This window comes from Tenrec ecaudatus, chromosome 2 (assembly GCF_050624435.1).
Source record: "Tenrec ecaudatus isolate mTenEca1 chromosome 2, mTenEca1.hap1, whole genome shotgun sequence".
Lineage (NCBI taxonomy): Eukaryota > Metazoa > Chordata > Mammalia > Afrosoricida > Tenrecidae > Tenrec > Tenrec ecaudatus.
Window position 1 is genome coordinate 88,258,097 of NC_134531.1, and position 20,278 is coordinate 88,278,374.

General features: G+C 40.1%; 1 pseudogene; it reads left to right on the forward strand.

Moving 5' to 3' along the window:
* Window positions 1-474: 474 nt before the first annotated feature.
* Window positions 475-686, forward strand: LOC142440892 (large ribosomal subunit protein eL38 pseudogene; annotated as a pseudogene).
* Window positions 687-20,278: the final 19,592 nt, after the last annotated feature.

Sequence of the window (20,278 nt, forward strand, 5' to 3'; positions counted from 1 at the left end):
AACTCAACTGCCATGGGTACATGGTATTCTTTATAATATTTTGACTGCCCTAAACTTCTATAAGTGACATCTTATAGCTAGTTGCATTTATATTTATACTTGGCAATTAATTGGTATTATTTGGTCTCTTAAATGTTAGTAAATATTGTATTTGATTTTAAGGCTATTTTAACTACTTACATAAGTCATTAAAATATATATTAACTATGATATGAAACAGAATATAACACTCTATTGCTTATATACTGTATTATTGTTGGTATATTTTTTCAACAGTTTGGCACATAATTTACATATCATACAATTGTTCACTCATACAAAGGGGCATTGCATAGTCAACATCACATCAATCTTAGATCAAAGCTCTCACTCCCCATGGTTAAATCGCCTTTAAAAATTAGTCTCTTCTGCCCTCTTCGCTTCTTGTGGTTTGCTGTGAGTGTCCTGGCCTGTGCCCATCCACACCTCCTCTCCATGCCTCGCACAACTGAAGAGCTCCAGGGCTTCCTGATCACAGCCGGCGAAAGGACACCAAGTGTGTCAAGATCAAGAAGAACAAGGATAGTGTGAAGTTCAAGGTGCGGTACAGCAAGTACCTCTACACCCTGGTCATCACCAACAAGGACAAGGCCCAGAAGGTGAAGCACTCTCTGCCCCCGGGTCTGGCAGTGAAGGAGCTGAAATGAATCTGGCTGACTGATGCAAACTCTAATAATTTTTTTAAATTTAAATAAATAAAAATGCGTGGTGCAAGCACAATCAGATCTAGTGCTCCCTCCTTCCTCCTACTTCCATTATTTACTCCCCATATCCCCTTTTCCCTCCCTATTACCCAGCCCTGATTTCCCTGTAACCCCGTGTATCAGTTATCCTCCTTATGCATCAGCCCCCTGGAGTATTTCTGAATATCTCTGCCGCTCATTGTCTTAGGTGCTTAGTGGAGGTCACCCCAGTGCCTGGTTTATGGAGTTGTTGTGGGATTACATGAACTAGAACACTCAAAATAGGTTCCTGCACATAGTAAATTTAATATGTAGTATATCTAATCTCCTCCTATGACATGAGCCTTACTCTGACCATATATCTTATCATATAAAATAGGAAATTTCTGAGAGTAAAACATGACACTATTGAGAATTTTCTGCAGACAAAAGTGACACCTGAACTGTTCCCAAAAAGCCTTCTTTGACACTTAACTTTCTTCAGAAATATGTTGTAATTTTTCAATAGGGGACAAAAACAGGCTAGAAAAGTTTATAGTTGAAGGAAACTTGAGCCCTCTATTTTCAACTCATTAATTTTACAGATAGAAAAAAATGAGGCTCAGAAAACTGAAGGAACTTTTAAAAATTTTTCAAGATTAACCCACATGTACGATGGGCAGGTGAGCCGGAATGGCTTAGTTCGTTGATTCAGCTTGCTTAAATGTATCTTTAAATGATCAGCCAAGACAATATGTCCTGCTCATGGAGATGGTGGTGGCTTTCATGAGAAAGAAGTAGCAACATATAAATATGAGATTAAGTTTCCAGTCAAGCAGGTTGGATTTTATCATTGAGGGATAAGGAAACAAAGAAATGAGGTGGCATCATTTAAGACCATGTGGACATCTACAGTTTAATTAGAAGCTTGGAAAGCTGTATGTTTTTAAGTTCCCTGGTTAGTATAAGGTGCATCTTGAGAATCCTAAAGGGATTCCTATCCGTTTTGTGAGAACCACTAATAATATTTGAGAAGAAACGCTTCTCTCTACCTTCCACTGTCTGCTAAGGTTAAAGTCAACCCTACTCTAAAATGGAACTGGTGGTCCGGTAAACCAATAGTTCCAGAACTCAGGCTAGTCAGAGCCAAGAAGGTTCAATTCTGTGGGATGTATATTCAATTAATGTGTATTCAATTATTGAACAAGGATGGTGAGGATAAGCCTATGAAGGTGTTAATCTAGAGGCAATAGAGCCTAGCAATGGCTTCCCATGATAAACCCTTCCTTATTCAAGCTATATTCAAGCTATATCCAGAAAGCTTTCAGGAACAACAAAAACTATGCTTCTTTAGCCAGTAAGGGTCCAATACTCTATTACAAGTAACCCACTCTTAACAGACCTTTGCTGAGGGTGAAGCCCATGACATCACCGTGGTTCCTGGAGGAGCTGGAAGAGACCTGAGTTTACAGTTTACAGTCAGATAGATTCTAGTTGCAGATTCCAGATTGCAACCAGCATGCACAAATTGATGAGAAAGGAAGAGGAAAATGGGGCAGGACTTAATCAAACACACTCAGAGCAATAGTTCTCTCCTTGGCTGTAGATTATGTTCACCTGGGAATTTCTAGAAATATATCCAGGCTCCACCTGCAGAGATTTTGGAATAATTGACTTGGCATGTGTTGTACCTCCTCAGGTGCTCCTAATGTGCAGACAGGGTGGAGAGCCACGCACACAGAGTACCAAACCAAGTAAACCTGGTACACAGAGTACCAAATCAATGACTTCCTGCTGACGAATGCCCTCCGTTCCAACACACGGGGGAAGGGCCTAAACGGAGCCCTCGTTTGAACTTGAATTTAATTCTTACACTGAATTTTACTAGAAAAGTAACTTTACGCAAATTGCATAAGCTCTTGAGATATGTTTGGTTTTTAAGATATATAAGAAAGAGTACACCCTCACACTTTGCTGTGAAGATGGAATGAAATAATGGAGACAAATCACTTAGCAAAGGACTTGACACATATAAGGACTCAAATATCAATTCTTGTGTGGAAACAATAGAAAGAATGAAGGCATGGTTTTAGAGAATTCTGTACTATACAAGTAATAAATTTATGAATTCCAACAGGTAATTTCCCCTCTAAAGTATTAAATTATGTAGTTAGACTGTATACCAGTAGAAAAAATATTATTACAAAATGAAAGAAACTTTAGTTAAATAGAAGTATCAAAAATATGAAGCCAATTTTTCTTCACTAGTTCTCTATCTAGGTCTATATACTTCTGAAAATGGTGTTTTAATCCCTCTAACCCTTCCCTAAAGAAGTTTGCAAACAGCAATTTGGGCACAAAGTGTATTTCTTATAATTGTTCTTTTGAGCTCCGGGAATGACAAGAAGTGGGAAAGAAGAAGATCAGGCCTTTAGGGTAGATGGGATCAAGTTCCTTAGCAAAGTTCTCCTAGGATAGCCCTTCTTAGCTTGAAAAATGAGCAGTTGTTCTACTCTCTCCTCCTCCCCTTCATCTACTCCCGTGTGATCTGATCAGATATGTCCCTCTCCTGGAGCTGCAGAATCAATGTTGTCCTTTGAAACAAATTCTTCTGGGGGGAGGGTCAGGAATCCACTTAATTTTTGGTATGAGGCCGTGAGGATGATGTTCCTGATTAGAGCAGCCAGTCCACAGAGAGGACAACATGGTTGGCCCCACTATAAAACATGATGCCCTTTACTGACCCATGGCGCTACAGGGGACAGCACTGGAGACACAGTGTGAGAATTGCACCTGACCTGATCCCACCACACCGAGGCAAAGCACTGGGGGAGTGCAGTGGAACAGCAAGGAAATGGAGTGGCAAGGTCCCCAGGGAATGCTGAAAGTGGACTTTGGGGCCAGGGTGGGGTGCCCCAACAGAATGGACTGGAAAACACTCTTAAAGGCCAACAAACAATCCTTGAACTAACTACAAGCTTTTCTTTCTTTTTCTTTGGCAGTGCTTTGTTGTTGTTTTGTTGTATACTGTTGCTTTGTTGTCCTCTGTCTTGTTTTTGTGCATGTTATTATCTCCACAGGTCTGTCTAAATAAGATAGGCTAGATGAACTATCTGGAGGAAAACAACGGGACCAACAGTTCTGGGGGGACTTGGGATAGGGGTAGGTCGGGGGTAAGGAAGTGGTGTTAACTAACCCAGGGACAAGGGAACTACATGGGATCCAAATTGATGGTGAAGGGGGAGTGGCAGGCCTGGTAGGGAATGATCAAGGGTAAGGTAACATAAAGAAGAGGTATAGCTATAACCCAAGTGGGGGCGGAGCATGACAGTGCAGCAGGAGGAAAGTCAAGGGAAATAGAGAAAAGAGATAGGAAGCAAAGGACATTTATAGAGGTCTAGACAAAGATATGTACATGCAAATATATATATATGAGGATGGGGAAATAGATCTATCTGTCTATATTTATAGGTTTAGTATTAAGGTGGCTGAAGGACCTTGGGCCTCTACTCAAACACTCCCTAAATGCATGAATACTTTCCTCTATTAAATTGGCATTCTATGATGCTCACCCTCCCTACACAACCGCTGAAGCCAAAGTGGGTGAACAAGTAAATGTGGTGAAGAAAGCTGATGGTGCCCGGCTATCAAAATAGATAGCGTCTGGGGTCTTAAAGACTTGAAGATAAATACGCAGCCATCTAGCTCAGAAGCAACAAAGCCCACATGGAAGAACACACCAGCCTGTGTGATCACATGGTTCCCAAGGGATCAGTTATTGGGCATCAAAGAACCAAAAATCATATCATTGGCTGCACACCTCCATGATATGATCACGGAGGACAAACTGGTGCATAAGCAAATGTGGCAAAGAAAGCTGATGGTGTCCAGCTATCAAAAGAGATAGTGTCTGGGGTCTTAAAGGCTTGAAAGTGAACAAGCAGCCATCTAGCTCAGAAGCAACAAAGCCCACATGGAAGAAGCACACCAGCCTGTGCGATCACGAGGTGTCAAAGGGATCAGGTATAAGGCATCATCAAAAAAAAATTTTACCATAGTGAATGCAGGGTGAAGTGCAGAATGGAGATCCAAAACCCATTTGATGGTCACTGGAGATCCCCTCACAGAGGGGTCTAGGGAAAGAGATGCGTCAGTCAGGGTGCGATGTAGCAGCGATGAAGAATACAACTTTCCTCCAGTTCCTAAATGCTTCCTCCTCTTCCCAACCACCACCCCCCCTATACCATGATCCGAATTCTACCTTGCAAGTCTGGATAGAACAGAGGTTGTACACTGGTGCAGATAGGAGCTGGAGGCACAGGGAATCCAGGGTGGATGATACCTTCAGGACCAGGGGTTGAGGGGCGATACTGGGAGAGTATAGGGTGAGTGGGTTGGAAAGGGGGAACTGATTACAAGGATCCACATGTGACCGCGTCCCTGGGTACGGAAAACAGAAAAGGGGGTGAAGGGAGACACTGGATAGGTCAAGATATGACAAAATAATAATTTATAAATTATCAAGGGCTCCTGAGGGAGGAGGAAGTGGGGAGGGAGGGGAAAAAAGAGGACCTGGTGCAAAGGGCTTAAGTGGAGAGCAAATGCTTTGAAAATAATTAGGACAAAAATGTACAGATGTGCTTTATACAATTGATGTATGTATAAGTCTGTATTGTGATAAGAATTGTATGAGCCCCTAATAAAATGTTAAAAAAAAAAAAAAGAGCAGTTGCAGTGGTTGGCAGGAAAAACAACGCCCTGATACAATTTCTTGGCTTTTTCTTTTCATCAATGCAGTTTTCAAATTTATTTTGTTTAAATCACTTTATTAGGGGCTCATACAACTTTTATCAAAATGCATACATACATCAATTGTGTAAAGCACATTTTTACATCCATTGCCCTCATCATTCTCAAAACATTTACTCTCCACTTAAGCCCCTGGCATCAGCTCCTCATTTTCCCTCTCCATCCCCATTCTTCCCTCCCTCATGAATACTTGATAATTTATAAATTATTATTTTGTTATATCTTGCCCTGTCCGATATCTCCCTTCACCAACTTTTCTGTTGTCCATCCCCCAGGGAGGACGTTCCCTCTTTCCAACCCACCCTCCCTCTACCCTCCTGGTATCACCACTCTTACCAATGGTCCTGAAGGGATCAGTCGCCCTGGATTCCCTGTGGTTCCAGTTCCTATTTGTACCAGTGTATATTCTCTGGTCTAGCCAGACTTGCAAGGTAGAATTGGGATCGTGATAGTGGGGGGTGGGGGTGGGAGGAAGCATTTAGGAACTAGAGGAAAGTTGCATGTTTCTTCATTGCTGCATTGAACTCTGACTGGCTTTTCTCCTCCCTGCGACCCTTCTTTAAGGGGGTGTTTAATAGTCTACAGATGGACTTTTGGTCTCCACCCTGCAATCCCCCTCATTCAAAATGATATGATTTTTTTTTTTGTAAAAATGCTGGGTTTAAAACTCAAAATTGTACAAATTGGCTCCAGAATCTACATGTTTAGTCGTTACAGTATGTCTCATTTGTTGTTGTTGTTTTTTTTTGCTTTTTTTTTTTTTAATTATTTTTTATTTTTTAACAAATTATTGGGGCTGATACAATTCTTTTCACAGTTCATACATATACATACATCAATTGTATAAAGCACATCTGTACAGTCTTTGCCCTAATCATTTTTTTCTCCTCTTTTCTTCATTTACATTTTATTAGGGACTCCAACAACTCTTACCACAATCCATACATATACATACATCAATTGTATAAAGCACACCCATACATTCCCTGTCCCAATCATTCTCAAGGCATTTGCTCTTCACTTAAGCCCCTTGCATCAGGTCCTCTTTTCCCCCCCCCCCTCCCTCCCTTTTCCCCCCTCCCTCATATGCCCTTGGTAATTTATACCTCGTTATTTTGTCATATCTTGCCCTATTCGGGGTCTCCCTTCCCCCCTTCTCTGCTGTCCCTCTCCCAGGGAAGAGGTCACATGTGGCTCCTTGTAATCAGTTCCCCCTTTCCAACCCACTCACCCTCCACTCTCCCAGCGTCGTCCCTCACGCCCTTGGTCCTGGAGGTATCATCCACCCTGGATTCCCTGTATCTCCAACCCTCATATGTACCAGTGCACAGCCTCTGTCCTATCCAGCCCTGCAAGGTAGAATTCGGATCATGGTAGTTGGGGGGAGGAAGCATCCAGGATCTGGGGGAAAGCTGTGTTCTTCATCGATACTACCTCACACCCTAATTAACCCATCTCCTTTCCTAAGCCCCTCTATGAGGGGATCTCCATTGGCCGACACTTGGGCCTTGGGTCTCCACTCTGCACTTCCCCCTTCATTTAATATAATATATATATACGCATACATATATACATATACACATATATACACATACATACACCCACTTATATCTTTTTTTTTTTTGCATGATGCCTTATATCTGGTCCCTTGGGCACCTCGTGATCGCACTGGCCGGTGTGCTTCTTCCATGTGGGCTTATTTGTTTCTGAGCGAGATGGCCGCTTGTTCACCTTCAAGCCTTTAAGACCCCAAACACTATCTCTTTTGATAGCCGGGCACCATCAGCTTTCTTCACCACATTTGCTTGTGCACCCATTTGTCTTCAGCGATCCTATCATGGAGGTGTGCAGTCAATGATATGATTTTTTGTTCTTTGATGCCTGGTAACTGATCCCTTTGGGACCACTCGATCACACAGGCTGGTGTGTTCTTCCATGTGGACTTTGTTGCTTCTGAGCTAGATGGCCGCTTGTTTATCTTCAAGCCTTTAAGACCCCAGTCACTATCTCTTTTGATAGCCGGGCACCATCAGCTTTCTTCACCACATTTACTTGTTCACCCATTTTGGCTCCAGCTGTTGTGTCGGGAGAGTGAGCATCATAGAGTTCCAATTTAATAAAAGAAGGTATTCATGCATAGAGGGAGTGTTTGAGTAGAGGCCCAAGGTCCTTCCGCCACCTTAATACTTGACCTATAAATATAGACACAAAGATCTATTTCCCCAACCTCCTATATATATATATTGATTTTTTTTTGTTTTGATGATGCTAATACCTGATCCCTTTGACAACTCATGATTGCACAGGCTGGTGCACTTCTTCCATGTGGACTTTTTTGCCTTTAAGAACCCAGATGTTATATCTTTTGATACCCAGGCACCAACAGCTTATGTATAAGCTTCACCACATTTGCTTATGTATCCGCTTTGTCTTCAGCGATTGTGTCGAGAAAGTGAGCATCATAGAATGCCAGTTTAATAGAACAAAATATTTTTGCATTGAGAGAGTACTTGAGTGGAGGCCCAGTGTCCATCTGCTACCTTAATACTAAACCTATAAATATATGTACATAGATCTATTTCCCCATCCTCATATGTAAATATGTTTACATATGCACATGCCTGTATTTAGATCTCTATAAATGTCCTGTGCCTCCTAGCTCTTTCAACTATTTCCTTTGACTTTCCTCTTGTTCCACTATTATGCTCAGTCTTCATTTGGGTTTCAGTAATTCCTCTACATTACCACTGATCATATCCTACCAGGCCTCCTACTCCCTCCTCACCACTGATTTGGATCACTTTTTGTTCCCTTGTCCCTGGGTTTGTTGACACCACTACATTTTCCCGCCCCCCCCCCCCCCCGCCTTGTGATCATCTGTATTCTTCAAGAAAAGCAATCAAGATTACTCCTTTGGAATTCCAAAAATAAGTTGCCATCCTAAATAGAGTTGGTCTATCTTTCTTGCATTTCCCTGGTCCAATGGATCTGGTAAAAACCATTGTTTTGATGGTGCTTCTTTTTTTTCCCTCTTTTTTCCCCCTCCCTCTCCACTCCCCCCTCCCTCATGTGCCCTTAGTAATTTATACATTGTTATTTTGTCATATCTTGCCCTATCTGGAGTCTCCCTTCCCCCCTTTCTCTGCCGTCCATCTCCCAAGGAGGAGGTCGCATGTGGATCCTTGTAATCAGTTCCCCCTTTCCAACCCACTCACCCTCTACTCTCCCAGCATCGCCCCACACACCCTTAGTCCTGAAGGTATCATCCACCCTGTATTCCCTGTGCCTCCAGCCCCCATATGCACCAGTGTACAACCTCTGCCCTATCCAGTCCTGCAAGGTAGAATTCGGATCATGGTAGTTGGGGGGAGGAAGCATCCAGGATCTGGGGGAAAGCTGTGTTCTTCATCGGTACTACCTCGCACCCTGACTGACCCATCTCCTCTCCTAAACCCCTCTATGAGGGGATCTACAGTGGCCACCACTTGGGCCTTGGGTATACACTCTGCACTTCCCCCTTCATTCAATATGGTATATTGAATGGTATATATACATATACACATGCATATATCTTCTTTTTTTTGCATGATGCTTTATACCTGGTCCCTTTGGCACCTCGTGATCGCACTGGCTGGTGTGCTTCTTCCATGTGGGCTTTTTTTGCTTCTGAGCTAGATGGCCGCTTGTTCACCTTCAAGCCTTTAAGACCCCAGACGTTATCTCTTTTGATAGCCAGGCACCATCAGCTTTCTTCGCCAGATGGTGCTTCTTTTAAGGTGGACTATTTGGTTACACTCTTGGTTGCTAAGGCAAGGTCAGTAGCTTGAAACCACCAAACTCTCAGCAGGAGAAAGATGGGGTTTTCCACTCCTGTAAAGATTTTCAGTCTCAGAAGCGAAGAGGGACAGTTTTACTCTGCTGTGCAAGGATGCTTTGGGTCAGAATTGACTCGTGGCAGTGAATTCTCCGTTGAATGACACTAAAATGTGCGCATTCCTGTGAGAACTGTTGTGCTGCCTGATCACACAGGCATGTTATAACATGTCTTTTTTTAAAAATGTTTTATTTCGGCCTCATACAACTCTTATCACAATCCATACATATACATACATCAATGGTACATTCTTTGCCCTAATCATTTTCTATGTATTTGCTTTGATAGGAATAAAAAGTTAATAATAAGTAGATTTGTGGGGGCTTCCACATACACATGAGAAGTATATAATAGAAAATGAATTCCAATTGGTGCTGTATGCCTTAACATACCTGAGAAAGTTAACATTAATTACAGTTAGTCAATGACAAATGATTATGAAACAGTATTATGAAGTAAATGTAGCACACTAGAAATTAAACTGACCTTAGCAAAAAGTGCAGTGTCGGTATTTAGGATAAAAAATATGTAACAAAAGCATTTCCTGAAAATGTTGTAGGAAAATAATATGCGGTCATCAATGAAGGCAGTTCTGGTCATCTGTCCAATTCAGAGTTAAGAGTGGCCTCCTCCAAATATCCTTAGTCCCTATCCCATGTGCATATCTGAGGCAGAGAGGTGGAGATGAACTGGTCGATTGTTAGATGAGCAAGAACATAGACAAAGCCAAAGGAGAGAAAAAGAAATGAAGGTCAACCCCAAGCACAAGCAGTAGCTGGTAACATTTCCCCAGAAAACCAGATCGTTGACAGGGAAGCGTGCAGTTGCTGCAGTTCTGTGCTCGTGAGGTCTATTTCTGCAGCGTGCGCCCAAACTGGGAGCAGCCCTGTCAGATTCCGCCGATCAGAGTATCTTATCACCATTGTAATTAGCAAAAGGCTCTGAAAGGAAATCCTGATCTGGGAAAGAGAAGTCGAAATTTGAAAATGAAATAGAAATAGTAGGCAAATAATTATTCGCCAAAGCCACTTTGATTCTCTCCTGTGGACTAGATAGCGAGGTAAGCCACGTAGACAGCATCCTGACAGGCGAGTTTCTGCGATGCAGGTAGAACGTCTGCTCCTGGGGGAGGTGCGAGCGCCCGAGGATGGTTCTGCGCCTTCTCCAGCGGTGTTCACAGGAACTCGGATGTGGCAGCCAGGCCTGTGCACTGTTTGCGCTCTGCCTCAAGTCTCAGTTTGAAAATGTGCGAAAATCACCAAATTAGACAGTGCCATGTGAGACTAAGAACAGTTTCTTCCTTGTTTTTAATTATTAAAAATTGTAATTGACCTGTATAAGCGGTGTCTGTTGCGGTACTTTAATGACGGAGGGCTGACGCTGACTCCTTTCCTTATTCATGAACCAAAGGGCTGTTTGCTTCAGCAATTCGAGTGTCACAGAAATGTCAACTATGAAAAGCACAACATTTTTATCCCTGAAACAAAGAATACTTTTTGGGGCTGTTATTTATTTATATATTTTCCGGGAGTACATGCAATAAAAGAAACCACATGATTCACACATCAGGTTTAGCTCACTCCATGGACATCCAGGGGTTAGAAATAGTCCTGTGCTTCTTAATTACCTTACTAATTTTCTGAATTAGGTCTTCCTTTTTTAATAATCAATTTGCATTCAAGTTCTAAATTCCTCGATGGCAGCAAGCCAAAAATGAAAGAAAATATTGCTGGTTGAGAGGACTAGACGTGAAGCAGGCAGACCCTAATTGATTCTTGTCCGTTCTCTCTCACTGATGCTACAGGAGCGGCTTTTCTTTGACAATTTTTAGCCATTGGATCACTTTTCTTCCCTATAAACTTTAGATGAGACAGCTGGGGATCTTAGGATTCTGCATTTTCTACATCAGCAAAACTAGGAGTGTGTGCGATGAAGGGGTGTGATTCTGTTTCATCACAGTGTTATATAACTCTGCAGATTCTCTAAGGTGTAATGATATTTAGAGGTGACAGTGAAAGCACTACAATTCCACCAAGTGTTATGCAGAGACACCACGCACAAGGAAGGCTGAACTTTCTCAAACAGCTCATAAGAACATTATGAACTTCCCCCTTCCCTTTCTCTACAACATTTTGATCAAAAATAGCTAGTGGAAATTTTGGTCATAAATTTTAGATACTGTTATACTTTACCTTGAACTGACAAATAAAGCCTCTGTGCTAATTATGCATTTTACTACTTTCATAGAATAGGTCTTAAGTAGGAATGAAAATAGTGCAGAGGGACTACTATACAACAGACATTGTTAGCTAATATTTGAATGAAGTATTTGGCTGATATGTAGGGTCTTCGTTGGAGACCTTGAATTTTTTTACAGAATGTTTTATAAAGTTCTGTATCATTTTGTTGTTATCACTTAGAACATGTTTGTAAAAATTACTCTTCCAGTATTACAAAAGTAGGTAAAAAAGTAATAGAATTATTGTTTATACGTGCATGAATTTATTCCAAACAAGCATAGTTAAACACGTTGCTGGGATCAAGGGATGGCTGCTGGTGATATGTCTTAATATCATTGGGGTGCCTTCAAAATAAAAGGTCCAATCCATTGGATTCCAATGGAAATAGGTCAGTTCATGAGAAGGTGGAGAGGTCAATAGAGAAAGTTACAGAGACTATTTTAAGGAAATTTCAAAGGCAGTCATTTTATAAATTTTATTTTCTTATTTTTTCAGATCTCAAAGTCTTTTATTTTCTGTTAATTTATTATTAATTGGGAGTTAATACATATATCAATCATTCCATAGTTTAGTCATGTCAAGCAGAATTGCACAATTGCTATCACCATCCGTTTCCAGACATTCTTTTTCCTCCTGGATTCCTTAACGTTCTCTCCCTTTTACCTTCCTACCACCAGTGCACCCCCCGAAACCCTTATTCTATTTGCTGTCTCTATAGGTTCATCAGTCCTGGCTTTCAGATACCCAAACACAGAAAAACATGTAGCACAACTTCATGAGGGTGACCTCCAATGACATAACACTTCTGAAATATACCCTAAAATGAACAAACAAAAGCAAAACAAAACAGAACTACAGAAAACATTGAAAACCGGATTAGATTCAGCATGCATCAGAGGGGGGATCAACTGAGAATGTTTTAACTGTTCAAGGCCTTTGATCTTCTGTGCTCATCTCTCCAGTGCGCTCTGTGCGGTGGCCACTTTCTCCCACCACTCCTTAGAGGGAGTTCAACAGACCATCACAGGAGCTGATTATGAATAATTGTTTTAAAACTCCAAAAATGTGCTGGAGAGATAAAGGACAGGAAATGCACTATAGTTCTGTTTGTTTGTTTGTTTCCCACCACAACACTCTGCTCATTCTTTGAGGGTAGAGAGGGCTCTGCTTTGAAAATTTCATTAAGAAATCATATCTACTCTGATGCTTAGGCTGTGTGTCCATTTGGTGGACCTATGAGAAGCGATGGATGGTGTGCAAATTATCAATCAGGTCACAAGTTAATAATGTCTCCTTGGAGGTCTGGCCTATTTATAATACACACGGTGTACAAATTGTCTCTTTGTCTCTTGCTCCTCTTTGCCTTCCTGCTGGCTTGCGAATATGAGTCTCACCATTTTGTTTCTTTAGAAACTCGGGCTAACTCACATACCAAGCTATAATTCTCATCTCATTCCTTGAAATTTCATTTGTTTCCAAAATGTAAAGAATATTTTCAAAGAACATTTTAAAAGGATGTGAGTTCTTTGAGGCTGCTGAAAATGCTGTTTAAAAATGGTGTAAAGCACAAAGCACATTATTTTGGGGGGAAGGGCTGTTGAAATGGAAATACTACCTTCAGAAATGCACAGGTCTAGATCAAAAACTGCATTTGCACATGTTGGTATTTTGTTTAATAAAAGTTTCAATAATTTTGTCCTTCCAATTTTTAGTTTTTTAAAATTTTAACACTTTTATTGGCATTGATTCCACATATCATACAATTCAATAGTCAATCATATTATGGAGAGTTGTACAATCATCACCGTAATCCATTTTAGAATACGTTTTCCTTCTTTCCTTGTTATTAGTCCCCGTTTCCCACCCTCCCCAACAATCACCACCATACCCGAACCACCGAGTTATCCAGTTACTGTCTCTCTAGAAAGGCCTAAAGTGGATTTCATGTCCCGGAAGACATAACAAAACAACAACGACCAGCAATAGGAAAGTCTGACAAATAAAAATTTCAACTGAAAATAAAACAAGTATGACAAATAAAAACTTCAATTGAAAATAAAACAGAGAATATTTTTAAATATAACAAATTTTCAATGAATCAAAAGGGCAAACAAATGAGATTACATTTCAAATTAACCTCTTCAGCTACAGTTGACTTTACCATGCTCTCTGTGATTACCAGACTATTCACGTCAACTGAGTTAGAGAGAAATCACCACGGGAGGCTGCAAACAGATTTTTGGGTTTCATTTCTTAATACCAGATGTTCACAATCTAATCCCTGATACCATTCTTTCCCAAACCTTTAGATTCTATTGTTTCCAATCTTTGGGTCACACAAGCTGCTATGCTTCTTCCATCTTGACTTAGTTGAGGCCCCACTTAAATTGCTGCTTGTTTAAAGACAAAGTTTCAAGACTCTAGACACTATCTATTTTCTTCATCATATTTTTATATACCAATAGCATCTTCAATGATCTCTTTACAAAGGTGAGTATCAGGCAGAAATAATGTCCTAGGAACTAATTGTTCTTAAGTTGGGGATATAATTAAGTGCTATCACAAAATCTATTCATAAATCTATGGTTTACATGTATCTCTGGTTCAATTAGAAACATCATTACCACTTCATGTTAGAGAATATTATCAATTATTCACTTGGTACATCAGATTATTCTATTGATGGTGTTCTTAGGTGCCACCATATCCTTTTCAATGCATAACAACCCTAAATACAAAGACCATAGCACTGTTCTGTGCTATACATGTCTCACAATTGTCCTATGCCTGAGCCAATTCTTGCAGCCACTCTGTCAGTCCAGCTCTGTTTTTGGCTTTCCTTCACTATACTAGGATTATATATTTGTCCAGGGACTGCTCTCTCCAGATAACACATCCCAAGTATATAAGTCATATAAGTCAAAGCCTTGACCTCCTGGCCTCTAAGAAGCACACTGGCTATACTTCTTCTAAGACAGATCAGTTTGTCATTTTAGCAGTCCCTGATATTTTTATTATGTTCCAGTGCTACAATTTAAATGCATCAGTTTTTAGCTGGTTTTCTGTATTCAATGTCCAACTTTAGTGTGCCGATGAGGCACCAATGATTTGGTCAGGTGGAGCTTAGTTCTCAAAATAAAATTCTCACTTTTAAATTCTCTAAAGAGGTCTTATGTCGCAGCCTAACCCACTACAATGTGTATTTTGATCTCTTAAGTGCTGCTTCCATGAGATTGTGGATTCAAGCAGGGCAAAGTCCTTGACAGATTCTATCCTGTCCCCACCTATGATGTTCCCTATTGGTCCAGTCGTGAGGATTTGGGTCTTCCTTACATTGACTTGTAATCCATATGGAAGGCTGCAATCTTTGATCTTCATCAGCAACTTCCTCAATTCCTCCTCATTTTCAGCAGGGAAAGCAATGTCATCTGAATGTCACAGGTTGTTAGTAAGCCTTCCTCCAATCCTGCCCAATGCTTCATTTTCCTTCATACGAGGAGGTACCCGCCCCCAAACCGCAATTGCTTTCTTTTCAAAGCTATGCATTGAATTTTTTTTACAAAACAACCTATCACCTTTAAAGTACCCCCCATTACACTTGATACATTTGTCGGATCTGCTATTCCATTCTTGAAAACATCTTTCAAACACCTCTTTGACTGGGTGACAATGCCTACCTCATTTTTTTCCTTCGCCTCTTCTTCTTCATCAATTCACTGTCCTTTCATTCCCCTCTTCAATGGTGGAAACAAAAGGAAGTTGTGCCGTGCAATGTCAGGTGAGTAAGGTGTGTGGGGTAAGAGAAACTTGCTGGTTTTTTTCCCAAAAACTGGTGCACTGAGATGGCTGTGTGCGCAGGTGCATTGTCATGGTGGCAAAACCAGTCCCCCATCTGCCACAAAACAGGCCTTTTTTGTCACTCACTGTTACACTATCTTTTCAGAACTTCTAAGTAGAAAGCTTGATTAACAGTCTGACCTGGTGGAATGAACAACAGATACTATTCCCTTCATATAAAAAATGGGGGGCACCATCTGGATCTTTGATTTCAGTTTATAAGTTTTGGGGAGGTGAGGTAACAGTGGCATCTTCCACTGGTTTGATTAATGTTTGATTTCAGAGTCCTAATAATAGCACCATGACTTGTCACCAGTAATGACCTTGGAAAACATCTGAGTCACTTTGGAGCTGTTCTTTCAAAGCACAGCATGTTTCCAACCAATGACCTTTTTGCTGGTCAGTCAGAACCTGAGGCACAAAGCGACCCTTTCTTATTCTCAAATCTCCCATTAACATTCCCTGAGCTGAGCTCCAAGATAGTCCAGATAACTTCCCTAACTCTTCAATGGTCCGTGGCTTGACAATGAGCTCAAGAGCCCAAATCACGTCTATATTTTCTTCTGTTTGGGAAGTAGACAGACACCAGAATGAGATTTGTTATCAATTGAGATTTTTGAAACTAAAAAAAAAATCACTTGTGTTGTTCACACAACTTAAACCACGCAGAAGTCCCACGTGAGCATAATCAATGTTCTAAAAGTCCCATTCTTCTCAAGGTTATCCATACAGATGAATGTTTTTGCATAGTCAATAAAACCCAAGTAAACTTATTTCTGGTATTCTTAGTTTTGAGCCAAGATCTATCTGACACCTGCAATGATATTCTTGTTCCATGGCCTCTTCTGAATCTGGCTTAAACCTCTGGCAGCTAGCTCCCTATCAATATACTGATTTGCCTGTTTCAGGATGATATTCAGTAAAGTTTTACTTTCATGTGCTATCAATGATATTGTTCTATAATTTGAGCATTATTTTGTGTGTTATTTCTATGGAATTTGAACAAATATGCATCTCTCCCGGTCACTTGACCAAAGAGCTGTCCTCCAATTCCTGGCATTAAATGAGAGAGTGCTTCTAGTGCTTCATCAGCTCGATAAAAAATTAAAAAATAGGTATTCTATCAATCCCTGGACATTATTTTTGCTAATTCTTTCATTGCAGTTAGAACGTCTTCCTTTCGAATGATTGGTTCTTGCTCATTTATTACCTTTGAGATGGTAGAGTGTCCACTAGTTATTTGGCACACTGATTCTGTGTATTCTTTCCATCCTCTCCATACTTCCTGTATCATTCACTGTTTTGCATAATGAATCTTTCAATATTTAAATTCAAGGCTTGTATTTTTTCTTGAGTTCTTTAAGTTTAAGATAGTCTGAGCATATCCTCTCCTTTTGATTTTATAATTCTAGATCTTTGCACATTTCATTGTAATATTTGGCTTTGCCTTTTAGAGCTGCCCTTTGAAATTTTCCATTCAGCTCTCTAACTTAATCATTTTTTCCATTTGCTTTAGCTACTCTACAAATCTGTTATTGAGATGTTCTTGAAATTCACATAAGATAAAATCAAGGTCCTATATTGGCACTCATTGACTTAATTTCCTTCTGCTTTATCCTGAACTTACATATAAGCAATTGATGGTGTGTTCCCCAGTATGCCCATGACATGGTTTTAGCTGCTAATATTGAGCTTCCCAATTGTTTCTCCCCATTAAAAAAAAAGCCATAAAACCAAAGTCACTGACATCAAACAGATGCCAATTCATGATGATCCTATAGGACAAAGTAGAACTTCCCCCAAAAGTTTCCAAAACTGTAACTGTTAAAGGGAGTAGAAGCCCCTCCCCCACCTCCTGCTGGCTTTGATTGTAAGGATCACTGTCAATGCCTACCCACTACACACCAGCACTCCATCCTTTCTCCCACAGGTTTAGTTATTTGATTTCTGCGTATTCCCATTGGAAAAGCTCATGTATGAGAAAGCCTTTTGTACTTTGGAAAAACAGTATTTTCTCTGAAGAGGTCACTGGTCTTGCAAAATTCTGTCACACAATCTCCATCTTTGTTTGTATCACCAAGTCCATGTTTCCCAACGCTATTCCTTCCTGTTTGTTGTCACCTGTTGCAGTGTATTCGACAATAATTATCAATGCAGCTTTATTTCATGTTCGGTCTATTTTCAGCTGAAGGCATTGGTAGAAGTCTTCAATTTCTTCATAATTCGTTTATGTGGATGATGCATGAATTCAAATAATATTTGTAACTGATGGGATTTCCTCGAAGGTGTATAGGTACAATCCTCACAGTTGTTCTTATCTATGAGCACACAATTGCAACCACTGTGGCAATTCAGCTTGTTGAAGACAATCATGTTTTTCACTGATCCTCTTCTTTATCAAGTATGATGTCCTTCTTGGGATTTTGTCTCTCTTAACAATATGTCCAAAGTGGCAGAGATGAAACTTCACCATCCATGTATCTAAGAAACTACTTGGCTGTACCTCTTCCAGGACAGATTTATTAGACCTTTTGGCAATCCATGGTAATTTCAATATTCTTAGCCAACACCATAATTCAAATCCATTGGTTATTTTTTGATGTTCTTTAATCAATGGCCAACTTTCAAATGCAAATGAGGCAATTAAAATTTCTTGGTTTGAGTCATGTACACCTTAGTCCTCAAAGTATTATTCATGCTTTTCCCCACTTTAAAGAGGTCTCGTGCAGCAGATTTACCCAGTGCACTGTAATGTTTGATCTCTTGACTTCTGCTTTCATGAACATTGATTGTGGATCCAACAAGAATAAATCCTTCGCAACGTCAGTCTTTTCGTCATTTATCATGATGGTAGTAATGGTCTAACTGTGAGCCCGTGGGTCTCCTTTACGTTGAGTTGTAATCCACACCAAAGAATGCGGTCATTGATCTTCATCGGGCAGTGCTTCAGATGTGTCTGACTTTCAGCAAAGAATGCTGTCTCATCTGCAGAGCACAGGTTTTGCACAAGACTCCCTCTAATCCTGATGTTACATGTGTTTTCATATAAACCATCTCTGAGCATTTGCTCCACATGCAGATTAAATAAGTACGGTGAGAGGATATGGCCCTGATGCACCCCTTTCCTGAGTTTAAAGGATGCAATATGTTCTTGATGTGTTCTTGTTTGTTCATACAAGTGCCTCTTGAGCTACATACAGCTTCTCAAGAGCATTGCTAGGCACTCAGGTGTGCTCACTCTTCTCAGGCCATCCACAGTTTGTTATGATCCACCCAGTTGAATGCCTTGGCATAATCAATCGGTAAAAGTCAACAACTGTCTGGTATTCTCTACTTTGAGCAAAGATCCACCTGGCATCAGCAATGTAACTGCTTGGTCCACATCCTCTTCTAAATCCGGCCTGTTCATCTGGCAGGGCTCTGATACTGCACTGCGGCAACTGTTGCTGGATGATATGCAGCAAAATTTTACTTGCATGTGATATTGAGGCTATTGTTCTATGACTGACACATTTTCTTGGGCACTTTTCTTTGGAATGGGTACAAATACAGATCTCGTCTAGTCAGTTGGCCAAGTAGCATTTTTTCTGATTTCGTGACATAAACAAGTGAATGTTGCCAGTGCTTCATCAGTTCTACTGGCACCGCTATGCCGCACATACTCCACTGAGAAGTACAAATCAAAGCCAAAGCATTTGGGAAGACTATTTGACAGTTTCTGTAAAGTTGAGCATCCATCAAGTTCTTGTCTAGGTATAACAGAACCAAAATGCATATGTACATGTCCTAAATAGTACGTAAAACAAGCTTCATGGTAGCACTACTAACAATCATAGAAGTGGAAGCAACTCAATACTCAATACCCCTATAGATAAATAAATTGGGCTATTCATATGTAGAAATTTATGAATCAATTTAAAAAGAAAACTTCTGGTAAGTTCTAGAACACGAACAAATTTCACAAACATAATGCTCAAAATTTGCCAGAAACTGTGTGTTTCTATTGACCTGACATTTATAGGAGGGGAATCTGTGGGTTCTGAAGTCAGATTGTTGGGCACACCAGGGAGAAGGGAAGGATTGCTGTTTGGGAGAGACTTCTGAGATGTCTTTACTATTTTACTTCCTTGTATTGGTTCCATGGCTGTGTCCATTTTTATGAAAATTCATCCATTTGTACACTTTTAATTTTTGCCCTTTTCAAGTTATATTTCAATTAAATAGTTTATAAAACAAAAATGCATATATGAGCCATAAGTGAATTATGTTAAAAACTGAAAATAAGATAAATTGTGTTTGGCATAATTCAATTTCCCTTCAAGAAAGATGAAAAGTTATCGATAAAAACTAATATAGCAAAAATCACTCTGTGAGAATAAAATGTGAACAGGTTTGCCATTCTGGGGACCTTTCCATTATGAACTGATAATGTGATAAGAATATATTTATAGATTCGCTCACACTTATTGACTTCATGAAACATTTTTAAATTGTTGGCTAGGAATATATCTCCAGCCTAGCATACAGAAACACATTTATAGGCATTAATTTGTATCATTTAAACTTCTTTCAACTTTACAATGTCATTGAAATTTTTTTTAATTTCAAATTTTTCTTACCTTTCCCTTTTCTGCCATTTCCACAGCCTATGTTAATATTAACAGAGATGAAAGCATTCTCATATTCACTCTTTAGAATCTTTTTCAACCACACTATCTCCTAGTTCTTAGGCTTCTATAGATGGTACTCGTCTTTGGATCCCTCAGAAAGTAGCTCTTAAAATCTTCTTGATATAACAGTGTACTAACACCTTGAAA